Here is an 18,250-nt window from a genome sequence, read left to right on the forward strand (position 1 = left end):
TACTCTCTGAACATCCTTCCTCATCTCTGAAGGAGGTGAGAATTGATTCCCATATTTTCCTAGAATACTCCTGCTCCTCTAAGTAAATTTAGAATAGATTTCTCTCCTAAAATCCTTTCCATCTAAGAATGTGGCTAGATAAATTTCCTTCTGTCCCTACAGAGTCATATATATGAAATTATTTTAGACATTAACGTATTGTAGTCTTATTGTCCAGCCCTAGCCTTCCTCAATCCACACATGTATGCATGCATGCCTGTGCACAAAGTCTCTGAGCTCCTTGAGGGATGGATATGGCACATTTATGTATTACTGTGCTGCTTATAGGTTCTAAAGCAGAAGATGCTAAAGATTGATTAGTCTGAAGCAATTATCAAATGATAAAAAGGTATAATAATGGAAGTGGTAGAGCAGCCAGAGGTTTTTCATCATCATCATCATTATTATTATTACTATATATATTCTTTTGTGGTGTGTGTACTGATTTATTGGTTAGTTTTGTTGTTGTTTTCATATAGTCCAACATCTCAATAAATTTTCCAGCTCTTCTATGTACTTGCTGAATACCCATTAACTTACTAAGCCTATCTAATGATAATAAACACTCAGGTAATTAGAATAATTTAAAAATAAAAGAAAGTATATATATATATAGAATAAATAAATATTTATACTTATTTGTATGTTTACAAATATATAAAAGAAATATATATGTATACATATGTGTAGATAGATATATAGTATATGTAAAATATTCTACTTACATCTTATTTCACCCTCACTTCCTTTTTCACATTTACCAAACCTCATGAAGTTATCTTACACCATGTGTTTTAATCCACCAAAAAGAAAACATTTCAGTATATACTACAGTATAAATATTCTCTGGTTTCTAATGCACAATTAAATTTTCCTTATTATATAATTACTCCTCTAAATCTTTTGATATTCTGAATCTCCAAAGAAAAGCAAAATTAAAATATTTACTGAAGTAGGTAAAAGACACTTTTCAACTTGAGTCAGTGTACACAACAGATTTCATTCCATGAATAAGAATTTTAAGTATGGCACTGTGAATCACCTTGACCCAAGGTAATGTTATGGACTATGATTTTTGGGTCAATGATATACTGATTTCAGAAATGACACAAGTCTAGTTTTATTACAACATCTTTTAACCTGTACCTTGTATGTAACAATGACACATTTTAAGTTTAAGGTGTACCTCCTGCTGTCAAGGCTGATCTTTCCAACAATAGCAAGTGAGGATTTCTCCTACCTTGGGGGGAAAAATGTGCTTTTTCAATTCACTGTATTGAAGAAAAATTTTTTCCCATGGATTTTCTCTCAATGTAGGTATACACACAGACACACACACACACATACATATATTCATATAATAGAGACATGTATGTTCAGATGTTATATATTTATGGATGGAATACATGATTGAAATAATATAATGAGTCATAATTAGTTTTAAGCATTTTTATTATCTACAGATTTTTAAGACTAAGTTTCTATTTTGATTTCAAAACAACATTTTAAATGTAGTTAGGATTTTTGGAGTACCAGCATTTTCAGTTTCCATCACACATCATTCTTTATACCACATGAGGTATTTTCAGATTTAGCTAGGTAGTATGTCTGAATAAAAAAAAATGTGTAGATAACACTGACTGCAGACTCTGTGCATTAATCAGGCATGGTTTCTTCCCACCTTACACAGTACCTTTTGTCACATACTTTTCCCTCTCAGTAAAGCTAAAATTCAGGTTACATGGAAATATTTGCAATTTGTTCAAGACCTAGAACTTTGAGACAGAAGCAGAAATCCCTTTCATTTTTCCTCTTCAGCCATCTTGAATGTTGATTCTTGTACTCTTGAGTTCACCTCTCCACTTCTGTGCTTATCTATTTAACTGGTTGATCGATCATTGAGAAAAGGATAAGTATCAGAGTTTCCAGCTCTTGTTCCTTTCACAGAACTGTGGGACAAGAACTGACATCTAATTTTACCTTCTGCATGGATTATTGCCAACAGCCACATTCTTAAGATGGGGTATGTTATTATAAATCCCTTGGCTGCTTTCCTCTCTGAACCTATTTTCTCAATTTTATGTAGTATCTTCTTGTTAATTCACAGTGGCCCTTTGCCATTCCTCAATATACCTTACAAGGGACTTTCTATTTTTATTTCTCTGACCTGAAAATGCTCTCTCCAAACCTCCTATGAATCTCACCATCAAATACATTCACAAGATGCTAATTAAAAACAAACAAACAAAAATCAACTATAAACATCAGAAAGATAACAAGAGTAGAGGGAAGGAACAGGGGAGGGAGAAGGAAAGGAAAGCAGACTACTGGGGACTAAATTAGAGCAAACCATATTCAATGCTTTTTACAATTATGTCAAAATAAATTCTAACATTATGCATGACTAAAATAAACCAAGTAAAATGAATAAAAAAACTTTCCATGACTAACTCCATTATGTATTTCAGATCTTTACAAAAACAGCACATCTTCAAGTTGACTTTTTCTAATTGTCCTCTTCTTGTAGCACTCCTACCATAACATAGAATACAACCCCTAAACCAGAAGGTGGGATATGTAGGGAAGATTTAATGCTGCAGATTGAATCTAAAGGTCTTTAAAAAAGAGACTAATCTTTGGTAAGTTCATAAATACATTGTGTAAGGGACAATTCTATTCTGAGAAATTAAAAAAAAATATAAGTTAAAATTTTTCATGAAAAATTTATTTTACTATCATTAAATTGAAGTTCTTTCAGTCATAATCACTGATATTATGTTACGTTTGTTGTGACAGCAGAATTTTTATTACAATAAATAGAATTATAATTAAGAGAAAATACTTTATATTCCAATTTTAATATTAATAATATCTGTACAACAATCATGTCATTTATCCCTCTCCTTTATCAGTTGTCGCATCTATTAATTGATTAGGTTAACTAGATTATTTAACATATTTCTTGAAGATCTAACATTAATGAGCTCTTTTATAAGCATAAAATTCTCTCTTAAATTTGCTTTCCTTTTTCTATAAAATGTGAATATGAATTATTGTCAATGTCCATCAACCAAAGACCACCAGAAATACATTTAGCACAGTTAAACTTATTACTTCTTATAAGACTGCAATCTCAGGAAACCTTCAGTTTCTTCAAAAATAGGAACTTTTAGGGTACACTATTTATATGGTCAAAGCAAAGAACTGTATTAACAGAATAAATATGGAGAATTGAAACAGTAATTTATCATTAAATCTAATGAGTTTATTTGGTATTACTTTTAGATTCTTGTCTAAAAGTAAGTGAACTCATGAATTAAATTATGCTATCGGTTTGTGTGTTATGTATAGAGTAAGATACTCTTGGATATAATTCTATCAGTAGGATATGTTCTTTGTGCCTTACAGCTATAATGCAGATCTATTTGAAGTTTCCCTTTATAAAATCTCTACCATAAAAGACGCTTATTAATTTGTTTTTGTAAAACTTTATCTAGATTTGTATGAAATACTTAATGATAAAATAAGAGTTTGGCATATGGTCCAAATACAGCATTTGACCCACGGTGGCTACATCATAAATATCCATAAGAAACATAGGTATTAATAATTATGTAAAACATTGTCATAGAAACAAAATAGGATCACAGAGCTAAACTGGATTGTGATACTAAAATAGAATGGAAGATGTATTCTAAAACATAAAAAACTACTGGTACAGTATTATGAATTACAAAACTCTTATGTATGTTTTAGAGGTCCTTTTTCCATCTTTACATGAAAACATATAATAAATGTGGAGAGACATTCCTGAAATTCCAGGGACTTGGAAAGCTGAAGAGGAAGAATCACAAGTTTGAGCCCAGCCTGGAAAAGTTAATGAGATACTCTCTCAAAATAGAAAGAAAAGAAAAGAAAGAAAGAAAAGAAAAAAAAAGAAAGAAAGAAAGAAGGAAATAATGAAAGAAGAAAAGAAAAGAAAAGAAAAGAAAGAAAGAAAGAAAGAAAGAAAGAAAGAAAGAAAGAAAGAAAGAAAGAAAGGAGGGAGGGAGGGAGGGAGGGAGGAAGGAAGACTGAGAATGTAGCATTTTATGTATCTACTATAGAACATGAGAGGGTTTAAAACCCAGTACTGGAAAAAGAGAAAAAAATGAATAAATAACAACATGTAATTTGAAGAAACAAACATGATTTTTATTATTTAATTTTGTATAATGATATATTAGAATTAACATCATCAATATTGTATACCAATGTATATATTACTCTGCTTTATTCATTGATTTGAGTATGTATATGATTGCAAAGGACAAAAAATCAGTTTTAACCAGCACTAACCTAAAATCAATATATAGAGGCCAAATATGCAAAATCTGCTAGTTCCTGAGGGAATCAAAGGAAAGTTTAATTAAATGGGGGATCTGAGAGTTCAGGAGTCTTCTTTCTTAATATGCCAACTCTGTTTTTGTTCCTATTTACCCATTATTCTGTTATAGGCCTCAAGGATATATGCCTATGAGAAAAAGATGTTTTAGGATTGATTTCTCTTGAGGATCGGCCTGTGATAGACATACTGAAACTATTTCTCATTTCCCCATTACAAATATACTTAGCTATCTTTGAATTGGACATCTCTGTCTTCCTTTTACAAGATTATTTGCTAATTATAAACATAATACAAATTTATTGTATTGAAAAATTCATGAAATAATTCACATTTAAATTATTATCCCTAACTTTTAGGGATAATAATTTAAATGTTATTAGAATATTTGCCTATATTATTTATTTTTATGTAAATAAAGATATGTTTATAAAAAAAAACTGTTTTCTCTCTTTCACATTACTGAAATGTTGGTGTTTACATTTCAACCAACTTTCAATTCTCATACAATAAAACTTCTCTTACTCTAGAAATAAGATAATCAATTAATAACTACCTTATGGAAAATATTATAGAATTCATATCCATTTACATTACAAATGCTTTAAGGATGTTTTCATCTTTTCAAAATTGGGTCCCTGTATCTTGGCTCCATTCCTGGAATATAAGAAAAGCTTGATCACTGAATGCTTTTTAATGCATTATTTTAATTCAAAGTTATATTTATTTTAGAATACAGCATAATACATATTCAACTACCATATGATAGAAATATATAACTTCATTTTGTTCAGAATCAAATTCCTTACTTTTTGTGGTCTTGACTAAAGATTATTTTTAAAAAATAAACCTTGTGAATCTTGTAGTTTATGAGAACAACAGGCAAATATTAAGCAGTAATAATGAGTATAAAACAAGTTTATTTATTTTCTAGAAATACTAAGCATAGTTTGATAGTAATTTCAAATACTACAATCAAGTATTCCTTAATTATTTCATTGACTTTATAACTATAATACCTGATAATGATGTTAAATTATATGTGATCATCCTATAAAAATAATTTCCTCTTTTTAATCATAGACCATAGCCAAAATGCTCATTATATATGAAGATGAAAATGTGAGATCACAGATAAATTCTTTCTCAAAAATGACAATGCTCTTTAGCTCCCAAGTAAAACATCATTTTTACATAAAACTTAATATAAGGCAAAATATGATTTTGTTTAACTACAGTAAATTATAACTCTACATCCTTCAAAAATATATTTTTAAAGTGCATGTATAATTTTATTTAATGATACATATTGCAGGTGTTGCATATAATTAGGGTTATTAATTTTGGTTAACAGCTCCTTGCAATAAACAGGATAGTTACATTAAAAATCCATAGATAAATATTCTACAGTGGCTCTAATCCCCATTTATGGAGGTGATTATAACATAATAAGATGTTCCTTCTTTAAAAATACCCAATATTAATTGAATGAATTGGTTTAAATCTATGGTAATGCTCAATAAATTTAACAATCTCTTGACAATTGAATCTTGTTTGAATTAATTTTATTAAATTTACTTAAAATTTTAGTTTAGATCTGCAGTAGAGATTACTTAAGGGTCCAAATTAATAAGGTCTTCATAATCTGTATACACATAACTTCAGTGTTATTGATGGCCTATAGTTTTAATTGTTAAAGATATTATTAATTTCATCTATTATGTAAATGGTTTCCAGGGAAATGCTCTTAGTTCAAAAAATAATATATCTGTATTGAAATATTCAAGAATGATGCATACTTGAAGGCCATAAAATATATTATGTTTAACTAATTTTAAAAGATTTGAAAATTTACTTTTATATAGTAGGTGTTTCTACATTGAAGTTTATATGTTTTCTCTGATAGGTGGAAGCTAACCCACAATTAGGGGGTAGTAAAGGAAGAATAGGAGTGCAGTAGATTAGACAATGGGGAATTTTGTTATGGGAAGGGGAATAAGAGAAGTAAAGACATTGGAATTAATCTGACATAGGTTTCCACGTACATATATGAAAACAACACAGTGAATTTCACCACCAAATACCTAATAATGGAACTCTAATTAGACTATGATATACTCCATGCTTGTATAATTGTATCAAAATGGATTCTGCTGTCATATACAAGTGAAAAGAAACAATAAAAAATAAACCATAAAATTGGGAAGTTCTTTACTTACCATTTTATTAAAGAGGGTAACTTAAAAACATTTTCACTTATACCCCATGCCAACTGTGTCTCCTAGAATGGTGGGATTTAAGTAAGTATGCCTACCATCTAACACAGTTTGATATGTATCTTGGGTCTATGACTTGATATCAGAATTTCACAAGTGTTTTAAACAATCCTGTAATATGATCCCAACCTTTATCAGTCTGACCTTATCTCCCCATACTCCAGTATAAATCCAGACCTAAGTCAGCCCAGCTTCCCAGAAGTCAGCTTTTTTCTCCTGTCCAAACTTTGGATTCATTCTCTTTATCTTGCACTTTTTCTCCAGCAATCCACTACCATCAAGGTATAATTAATCCTTTATCTCTTTTGTGAAATATCATTTAAATGCATTGCTCTCTTCTGCCTCTACATTCCTTATCTGGGTATTTTCTAGATCATTCATTGTGCCACTTTTGTGCATGTGTCCATTATTTTCCCTCTTTTAGAATGTCAGAAGTTTAAGAAAAAAAATGCATTACCTATGATTGATTTACATGATGATACTAAGTAGATGTTGAAATTAACTGAATTTTTTCATTGTTATGCACAAGCAGATAAGTGCATGATATTTGAAGTATATCAATTTTCTAATATTACTGTTTTACTCTCCCTTATGTTTTCATACCCTATTCATGATCTTAAAGTCTACTCATAAGTTTAATAAAATATCTAGTAATAGAGTGTTCCATGAAAAATAAATGGAACTGTCTTGAAAATTTTTAAAAATTGAAGTCACTGGTAAGTATTCACATATCAGGAGGCTGAGCAATGACCCTCTCATAGTAATCAGAGTTCCTTACTAGTGGTTACCACACTCTGGCATGCCACACTACATTCCCAGGGCAGGGGCCAAGGGTAATGGGCAGGTATGACACCTCACCAAACTTCCTTGAGGAATGAGTACTCAGTGTCAAACTGCTGCAGTGACAAGATCACAAGTTTCAGGGCCAAGCCCTTCACTTCTACCCATAGGGCCTAGCAGTCATGGCTCATCAGCAGTCTGGAGAAGGCCAGCCCAGGAGGTGTCTTTTAAAGAGAACCAACTATGATCCATGCCCCCACCTGGCTGCGCAGCTTTCACCTATGACACTAAGGGCATCTGAACATGGGCATGAAACATGGGAACACAAGTCATCAGCTGGAATTCAAGTAAGGGCACAGAGCACCAGGTCAGAACCAAGGGCCAGTGGGCACTCAGACAGGAAGAAGCCCAACCCAGAGCAGTTTTTATATACAAGGAGTGGCTGAGGCAAGCAGGACCTCCAGGGCTAATAGATGGCAGAAAGAAGACTTGCCCTGACTAAAAGAAGCCTTTATCTCCTTCTGAGATTCCAATGTCTCTCTTCCAGCTTTGGACCCTACCTGAGAGCCTTTTGACCCTTTAGGGCCCAGAACAATGCCATTACATCTTGTAATCTGACTTCATGCTATCAAATGGAGTTAGCCACTGACAACTCTCTTTCCCCTCAGTAGTTTTCCATTCTCTGCCATGGACCATATCCCATGGTGAAAACCCAGACATTCCCAGGCACATAGGATCTCAGCTATCCAGACCCCATTTTTTTGGTACCAGGGAACAATGCAGGGGTTAAACCACTGAGCAATAACCCAGCCCTTCCTTTTAATTTTTATTTTGAGACAGGGTCTTGCTAAGTTACTTAGGGCCTCCATAAGTTGTGAGGATGGATTTGAACTCTCAATCCTCTTGCATCAACCTCCTAATCCACTGGGATTACAGGTATGTGCCACTCTGCCTGGCTCCAGACCCCTTCTCTGGACCTGGCCTTACTGACAAGCTTGTCATTCCTACATCCAACCACACAGCAGACATCCAAACCTATCCAAAACAGATGTTACCACTGGCTCCCAAACACATTGCCACTTCTTGGGGTCTCCATGATGATTGCACAAAGCTGCAATGAGCTCAGGAAGGCTGTCCTCCACCTCCTGCCACCCCTCCATGGAATTGATGATTAGCCCAGCCACACTGCCTGCTAACCATTTGCAGTTTGCACCATGCCAGAAGCTTCCTGACAGATCCCTCCTCTCAATGTCACTCTCTTACACCACTGTCTTTTCATCACCCAGCCATTAGGGCATGTCTACATACACTTTCCTTTATAGCTCCTCTCTGTGCAGTCAAGATCAAGCTCAAGGCTGTCCACAAGCCCCTCCACATGTCTCTCCACCTGTCCCATCTCCACAACCCGGCACTCACAGCCTGAATTTCAAGCTCTGTCAGCGGTCCCTTCCTAGACTCCTGCACAGATGCAGATTCAGACTCAACACCTGTGCATCAAGGAGGCCTCTGCCTCTGACATCTACCCAGCCAGCCCTCATGGCAAGCCCAGGAGATGTCTTTTAAGGAGAACCAACTATGATTTATTCCCCCACATGGCTGCACAGCTTTCACCTATGAGACTAAGGGCATCTGAATGGGAGGCATCCTCATCCTTTACTCTTAGGCTGTCCAAGGATGAGAAGCAGGCCAATCACTTATATCCCAGGTGGGCCCAGTATTCTGGGAACTGAACGTTGTGCTCTGTACTGCTCTCAGAATAGAGCTCTGCTCACAAACATGTGAGAGAGGCCAAAATGGACTTATCCTTATTGTGCCTAACATGGAGGGACATACGGGTTTCCCAAACTGAATAGTGCCTTAAACAGAGTTGAGACCTTCTGGCACTGGAGATAGAGGGTTCATGGGTGAAAGAGAAAAAGAAAAGGCTGTGGGGGTAGTCACCTCTGTGAAGATGGCATGGTTCTCCAGGTCCACATTGTGAAGATGGGCCTGGAGGAAATCTGCAAAAGAGTGGTGCTCTGCTTGTTCCAGTATTTGTGTTACAGCGCCTGCACCACAAATGAGCCCAGAGTGGAGATGCTAAGCTGCACCACAGCATCTGGTGTGGCACAATACAGTAGAATCAGCTTGGTCTCCTCAGACACCCTGTGGTACATCTCCTCCATCAGGTCCCCAGGGCCCTGCCTCTTCACAGCCTGCAGTACCATGGAGGCATAGGTGTCGGAATGGAAGCTGGTAAAAACATCAGCAGGGCTGTACTTGTGCCCAGCAAGGAATTGATGGGCCTTCACATCAGCAAACTGCTCTGCCTACTGCATGAGCTCCTGCATGATGTTCTTTTGCCACCCCCTGCAGCACTGAGCTGAGGTCCAGGTAGTGCCGGTTCATGAGGGGCATGGGGAACTGATCGTACACCATATTTTTCTCCTCAATGACAAGCAGGTGGAAGTCAGGGTGGACCCGACACTTGACATGATGAGTGGCAAGCCCAAGGTCCACATACTTCTGATCCCCGAGGTAGATGTAGTACTGGTTGAGTGCATTGTACAGGCTCTCATAGAGGTGTTGCAGGTTCAGCAGCACCACCATCTTTCCTGTCTTCATGCAGATCTTCACCTGGTTGATGTTTCTTCAGATCTGGGTGTACTCCTGATCCCAGGAAAAACTGGAACCAAAGATGATCTCAGGCTACTGGTCCTCACTGAAGAATGACTGCTGCAGGATCTGCAGGGTCATGTAGTTTTGGGTCAGTATGAGCAAGTAGCGGGATTCAGCTTCTTCCAGTTCCCCAACTCTGCTTGATGAGTTCCAGGGTGCTGACTGACCTCTCCCACGCACACGGCCGCAGGTAAATTGGCCATGAAGATGTCCAAAGCAGAGATGTCACCTTTGCCCCTGAAGTTCTGAAGGACTGCCTGTGCTATATCCTGTGGAGAAGGCTTCTTGTTAGATGCTCTGGCAGTGGAAAAGACCATCTTGATGAGGCTATAATAGTTGTGAAGCCTAAAAAAATTCCTTGTTATGCCTGCTGCACACTGCTTCATAGGCTTTGGCAAAAGGAGCAAAGTACCCTTGGACCCTGTCCTGCACCAGACTGTCTGAAGAGCAGATCCTTCTGGCACTCTCTATGAGCTCCTTCTCACTGGGGCTGCCGTGGGACACAAATTACCCTGGTTCATCTTGGCAGGGTCAAGGGCCCAGTTGGAAATACCTATGAAGCCAACTTTTTGGTGGGGGTTAGGGTCACCTTCAGTGCACCCATCTTCCAGCAATGGGTGCACAGCCTTCAGGGGCATTTTCGGGGAATCTTCTGCCAAGCCAACCTCATTCAACACCACCACAGACACATACTGCTGCAGGTCCTTCCCCTGCTGAAAGTGAGCACACTGCTTGAAGGTGTTCATGATGCCCTGTGGGGTGCAGTGGAGGGTACACTGGAATGACACCAGGTGGATCTGCTTCAGGCTGTGGAATAGAGTGGAGTGTGAGGCCTGGGCCTGTATGGTATCTGCCATGATGGTCTTGGCAAGAGATTTGGAGGTGCCAGGCTTTCCCACCAGGAAGAGGGGTATCTTTAGCTCAGTGCAGATGATAATCATGAAGAAGTTCTCCTTCAGAGCCAGGTTCCTGGCTATGGTTTTTCTCAGAGGCATCTCACTCAGGAAAAGACCCTGTACATGCCTGATCTCATCCAGGATGACCCTTCTGTCATCATATGGTTGTGGAAAATACCTGCAAATGGCTCTGCAGTAGGATTCCTTCTCCTTTATGGATTCATGGTAACAGACCCCCACATCCAGCACCAGAGAACAGAAGATGGGGTCTCTCCTGAAGTTATTTTTGCTGACACTGATCTCACAGATAAAGGTGTTCAGCTTCACCAATAGCATTTTGCTGCAGCCATGAAACCAAGTGAACACCTTCAAATAGCACTCCACATCCCAGAGGCTGACAAAACTGCACTTACTTTCAGTGTTGCTCATGAACCTCTGAGAGGCAGAGAGCACTTCTGTGATCACATGAGTCTCATCCTCACTGATCCTGATGTAGTCCAACAGTCTCTGCACCATCTGCTGGATGTAGAGCTTTTCAGCAGTGCTATTTAGCTGCCCAAAATTTCACACTAGAGGAATCAGCCTCAGGGGCAGGGTGTGAACATGGTACACCAGCTGTCTGAGGGGAATTGAGCACAGCCTGTCTGCTGTCTTCTCTGAACTGACCCTGTATCCCAAACCACCTGACTCCAAATGGCAGATGGTCTATTGGGAGTGCTTCCTGTAAGAATTGCAGGCAGCTATGATGTATGTGCAAGCCTGAGTCCTCCTCCAGGGACTGGCCATCCACAGTATAGTCACACAAGACTTCCTTAATACAGCTTATGGCTTCTGTTGTGTTGGCTTTGTCAAAAAACAAGATGGTGTCTAACTGCTGTTGGTTCTTATTGGATAAGGAAGTTTTCTCAGCCTCTAAGTCTTTGGAGTGAATCAAAGCTGCAGTTGTTCCTCCATGGACCTTGACCGGTTTTATGGTCTTAGCCCAGGCATCAGCATGCTGCAGATCATTAAGGAGTTTAATGAGCCTGGTTTTCCCACAGCCGGTTTCTCCCATGATGATAACTGGGATCCCACACCAGAACCACATTTAAATGGCCAGAATCTTGAGCATGTTGTCCATTGTAAGATCATATGCTTCATCAGGGATAAGGGTCTGAGGAATTCCTAGTAGCTGGCAGGAGTCTCAAGAGTTTCTCATGTCTGAGTAGGTTATCAAAGTCAACATTGAAGGAAACCCCCTGAAGTAACAACCCCCTGTACAGTTCTTCTGTCATGGCATCTTTCCTGATTATCTCCCCATTGAGATGGTTGATGGCATCAATGTTGCCATTCTCATTTGCCCAGAGATGGTGCCTATGAATGTCATGGTCTCGTGGTCACCATTGAAGAACACCTATGGGTGAGGCTCTGACTCCCACCTCCTCCAGAGAGTGAATGGGGCAAGTTCTTCTTCATCAACCCCATCCATGGTGACTGTGTGCTTCCCTTGGCTTTGGTCAGAAGTATGAAGTGTTGGTGTAGCAAAGTCTCTTGCCATGACAATCATAAAGGTAACCACAAAGTTCTTGAAGCCTTGTAGTATATCTCCAGTAAAGTCTGCATTGCAGAACACAGAGGCCTCACAGTCCTTGAGCTGAGAGTTGAGGAACCAAACAAAGTTCTGGAGCTCAGACCACGAGGGGTTTATGACCCCACAATATATTAGAAGGTGCTGGATGCACTCCACTGAGTCTTCTTGATATTGAAATGTGTCTAGGTTTTGTTTTGATGGAATCTTTTTAAATATTGGAAAGGTCTTTGGGAAGTAGCACTGCAGAACTCTCTCTCATCTATTCCAGGCTCTATGAAGCTCCTCTCAGGGCTCAGCTCCATAGCTGTCACTTCTTTGGAGGTTTGCAGGTGACTCTGGGGAAGATGTCAAAAAAACTGAACTGAGGGACATGTGGATTCTGCAAAGAAGAGACATAAATAGAAGTTAGAATTTGTTTTCCTGAAAGACGCCGATATGTGTTAACCCTCCATGTGGTCTCCTGTGGATAGGCCTTTATGAAAACAGTCACTTGAATACGCGTGGCTTTCTGCAGCCTCTTGTTCACAGAGGCTGGCATCTGCATGTTAGAGCATTACAGAACCTCAACTATGGCAGCTGCATTATGAACCAGAAAGCTATTTCCCATCCTGTGGCTTCATCTCTCCACCATGCATGAACACATGTGCAACAAAAGGCACATTTTCACAGTTGAACTATTTTTTTCAAGTTTTCATGCAGTCTCAGCTAACAGATTTCCATAAATGAAGTCTCAATGCCATCTTCACTAGCAGTAAGGGAGACAGTGGCCATCAACAGAGGAATTTCCCACACTCAGAATGCCTGGGATTCAACCCAGACATAGGACCAATCTGACATATCCAGACAAATCCAAGATGCTATCAATCAACACGAGAGTATCATCATTATAGATATCATTAAGATTTAAGCCCAAGCATGCATTTTCCCTTACATGTACTCATAGCTCCCCTAAGGTGAAAGTGGAAAACAATCAAGATGTGTCAACCCAGGCTACAGGCCACAGAATCAAATGCCTTGTGTAAATACCAGCTTTGTAGACCTTTTTGGCAGTACTGAGTTTCCTTCTGGAATTTCAATGATATATAAATGGAATAGGTTCTGAAGCCACATTTTCCCACTTATATCCATTAGGTATTGCAAAATGAGGATTTTGAAAAGAAAGACCCAAGTTCCAGTCTGTTCCTAAAGACATAGAAGCACGGGTTTGAAAATACACAATTGCCAACCATTCTTCCCAAACCCCAGCACCCTCCTGTCTTCTTCTTTGAGAGAAGGGTACTTACTACAGGCAAGTGAAGAAGGAAAGGACTCTTCATACAAAGAGAAGCAGATGGGGCCCTGGGAATGTGAGACTTCTGATGTAGCCATTCAGTTGCAATGTGGACACTTACCAAAGCAGTCACATCAAAGTGGAATATCATGGGTGTTTTCCAATACTGAGCATCCCACAAAGAAAGCAGGGAGCCCAGGACCTGGCCCTCATCCACCTGAGAGTCAGTCACTGAACAATCTTTAAAGGCACATTTTCACTGATGAATTTCTTTTTCAGTTTTTCATGCAGTCTCTTCACATAGAGAGATTTCCGTGTAATGTTAAAACAAGGAAATTAGATCCTAAGCCTCTGGATCCAAGAAGAAGAGATTCAGATATATTAGAAGTTACTTCTCTGCCAAGAGCAGTGGCACATGCGTATAATCCCAGGAGCTTGGGATGCCAAGATAGGATCATTATAAGTTCAAGGCCAGCCTCAGTAACCTAGTAAGGCCCCAAACAACTTAGTGAGACCATATCTCAAAATATAAAATAAAAAAGGCTGGGGTAGGGCACCTCTGGGGTTAATCCCCAGTTAAAAAATTTTTTAAAAGTTACTTCTCTGTATAAAATTTAAAACTGATACAACAGAACATCATATTAGAGAACAACTCCACCATGAAGCCAGAGTCCCGAGCTGTCACCCACCCAGCATCCTCACATTCTCCATGATGACAGTGATGGAAGTGTAATAAAGTAAAAGCATAGGCATGTTCCTTGGGGGAGGAGAGATCAGGTTGTGTCTGGAAAGGGCTCAGTGATGCTCACAGGTTGAAGTCAACAGAATGGAAGTCACCACCTCTTTCCAAGGAAACATAACAGTGACTAAAGGGAAGGTACAAAGGCACTCTTCTCCTGGAGCCAGAGCAGCTGTGCCTCTTCTGCTCACATCAACACTGTTATGCTCGAATTCAGGACCCCCAAAAAACCACCAGAGACCAAGATCGATATAAACAGCAAAGAGGTGTTTATTGCGAGCTAGCTCGGTCCTCTGCATGTACACAGCAACTGGTGACACTGAAAGGCCCCAAGCCCAGGGTTTGCAGCAGTTTTATACATTCTTTGGAGAAGGCAGGAACCCCCACATACATCATAGCATCTCTTAGCAAATCATCACACACCGCGGGAAAATCAAATAACAACTCTAAAACATGATTAGCACATTCACTGGCGGAAACAAATTGGGTAGGGGTGATTGGTAACTACAAAAGGGGGATTCATTTGAACTGATTGGTTTAAGCCAAGAGGGGTGTTCATGCTGAATTTCATGGTTTCCCAACACCATAAACTACTGGGAGGGTCATCTGGCACCCCAGGTATTTCCCTGTTTCATGCTGATTGGTGGCTGCTAGGAGGTTACTATGGGTCTCCACCTGGAGGTTACTATGGGTCTCAGCCTGACTGACTCAGGGAAACCTGGCACAGAAGATCTCTCCTGTTATTTGTGGATAAACCACTTAGCAGGGTGGGAATGTGCCTAGGAGCGCTCTGTGGGTCTTTCCAAGGACAAAGGTCATGTCCCTTCCTTGGACAGGCTTTGCTCTGAGATAGAGGCTGGTTTTTCAACACAACCTGGAAAAGATCAAAGGAGGTTATGCAGGAAAAAAGTGTAGAGAAGTCCACACAAGGAGAGGAGCAAGGCTCCCAGGAATTGCAACCTGGGTGGAGAAAAAATCTAGGGGATGCACTGATTGCAGGGAGTCAGACCCTCCTGAGACTCACTTTCCCACCTGCAGAGGGGTGTTATCTGAGGTGCCCACTACTACAGAAGCAGGGGTCACTTGGAAGCCCTGAGAAACTGCCTGCCCACCCCAGGGCTCTCATTATTCCTTCTCTCTCCAAGGGGCCACAATCCCCACACACATCTGGTCTCTGAACACAGCTGCCACTAACAAAGTCTGTACTGGGACCTGGTAGTGATGTGCCAAGTAGGCCTGGATGGCACAGAAGGGTGCTTGGGGGATGAGGTGGACTTTGTGCTGGCTGAAAGCTGAGGGCAGGGAACAGCATTCCTGTGATGTCACATATCATCACCAGCTGGTAGTCCTCTAAGGGACACTGTGTGCACAGGCTATGGAATAGGGCCTTTGCCTGGCAGGCCACCTTGTAGCTCAACTAGTCTGTGAATAACAGGCTGCAGACCTTTTGCCCTCAGGAAACTGGAGCCAGGCCATGGTGCAAGAGCAGGGCCACCTACTCAAACATGGTCCCTGGGGTACAGAGTAGTACCTCATTGAAGGTGGGGCAGGTAATGGACTGAGGCCTGCATGTAGATGGCCAGGGCAGCCAACAGCACCTCAGAGGGGCCACACATGACCAGGTTGGGCTGGCCAGCCTGAAGGCCCTCATGGAGAGACCGCTCCATGGGTCACCCATCCTGGCCAGGTGAGCCAGACAATAGCCCAGGGCCTCCAGGTCCAGATAGCCAGGCAGAAAGACTCTCATGCTTTCCAGGAACTGTTCCATGATAGCCCTCAGCTTGGTCACCAGACTGATCTTAGAGGATTGCAATGGTGGTAATTCTTCCATCACTGTCCTTACACAGTGTCTGGTGGCCTCCTTGAACCCCTCAATGGCCCTTATGATGTCAGCTGGGGTGCAGTTGTCTTTGATGAAGGACAGAATCATGAGGGCAGCTTTGCTGGGACTCTGCTTCCTGAGCTCCGTGCTCAGGTGGACCAGGCGCTCAGCCATGTAGAAGTTGAGGTAGAATTGCTCCCTGTAATTCCTACTCACCATCTCCTTCCAGTCATCCAGGAAGTGCTCCATCTGCCTACAGAGGGCTTCCAGCAGCTGGGTGACATCCCCACTCTCTGTCAGCTGGCTTACCAACTCCAAGTGGAAGTCCATGCAGATGGAGATGCCATTCCTGGGGCAACAGTAGACTTCGGCAGTCCAGATTAGGAACAGCAAGTTTCTCACAGAATATAGGTTCAGGAAGGCTTGCACAAGCCACTGCACATGGCAGAATAACTGGGGGAAACAGAGGCATGAGGCAGATGTCACAGTGAGCTACTGCAGGGGGACATACCAATCTAGACACACAGGAGTTCTACTTCAAGCGGCTTGGGTTCACTCCTCCCATAGGGTCACTGGGAAACATGATGAGCCTAGGGAGAGGGCAGCCACCTTCAGGAAGAGATCAGGTAGCAGATAAGAATGTAGACTGTGGGCTGGGCTATGCTCAGTGGTAGAGCACTTGCTTAGTATGTGCTAGGCCCTGGCTTTCTATCCAGCACTGGGGAAAAAAATGTCAATTGTAAAGTGCAAATAAACTGTAAGAAAAGAACCTTTACATGAGATAGAGACTATTATATAAATCAATAACCTGTGTCAACATTTACTTCAGTTTTTTTTTGTACTGGAGATTGAATGGAAACATACCACTGAGCTATGTTTCCAGCCCTTTTTATTTTGAGATAAGATCTCACTAAGTTGCTGAGTCTGGCCTTTAACTTGCAATCCTCATGTGTCAACCTCCTGAGTTGCTGGAGTTACAGGAATGTGCCATCACACCTGGCTTGGTTACTTTAGTTTTGATGAAGAGTGCCCATTAGAATCTTGAGATGTTTGATTTTACAAATTTACAGAGTAAATGAAGCCATTCATACTTCTTCTTAAGGAGTATCTACCTGATCACGTCCTGTTAAATGCAGTGGATTGACCAACAGTAGTGAGATCTTTCTGATGCTGTTAAGGAGTAGCTGATGCCTCCAGGGTCTGTCCCACCTCAGATGTGGCTCCAGGCAAGGTGCACCCTGCAGACCCATGAGCTACACTCTCTGGAGCCACCCTGTCCACCAGAGGCCAACCCCTGCCTGTTTCCTTTTGCAGGCAGTGGGGCAGTGAGCATGCCCAGCCTGAGGAAACAGGGGCACCTGCTTACCTCAGAAAACCTCTTCACTTCCATTCTCTTGTGGTCTTTCTTGCCAGACATCAGCATCAGCTTATTTAAAAAATCCTTCAGGTCTTCCAATGTATAGGAGTGATCTGGCTCCAGGCCACTGTGACCCCCAGGGAGGATCAGGTGCAGGATGGCATCTGGGGAGATCTAGGATGCAGAACATGTTTAGAAGCAATTTTCTGGTGGCTGAAACCCAGACTCTGCAACAGGCCAGTGCACGCCACCAACACCATACTTAGAATCTGGGAGGGCTCACCTTCTGGTTGCCTGTGGATGCCCTGATCTCATTGATGCCTCTTCTGTTGATTGCTGTGGCCAGGGACAGGGAAGAGAGCTTGATGGACCCATGGCTTTCCTTCACTGTCTTCAGCCAATCCAAGTTTCTGGCAGAATCTCACTGTTGGGACAAATGCAGAGAACATGGACCAAAGT

General features: G+C 40.6%; 1 pseudogene; it reads right to left on the minus strand.

Moving 5' to 3' along the window:
* Positions 1-7,553: 7,553 nt before the first annotated feature.
* LOC143385942 (E3 ubiquitin-protein ligase RNF213-like) overlaps positions 7,554-18,250 on the minus strand; it is a 28,459-nt pseudogene continuing 17,762 nt past the window's right edge.

The sequence above is a fragment of the Callospermophilus lateralis genome (assembly GCF_048772815.1).
Source record: "Callospermophilus lateralis isolate mCalLat2 chromosome 11 unlocalized genomic scaffold, mCalLat2.hap1 SUPER_11_unloc_1, whole genome shotgun sequence".
NCBI lineage: Eukaryota > Metazoa > Chordata > Mammalia > Rodentia > Sciuridae > Callospermophilus > Callospermophilus lateralis.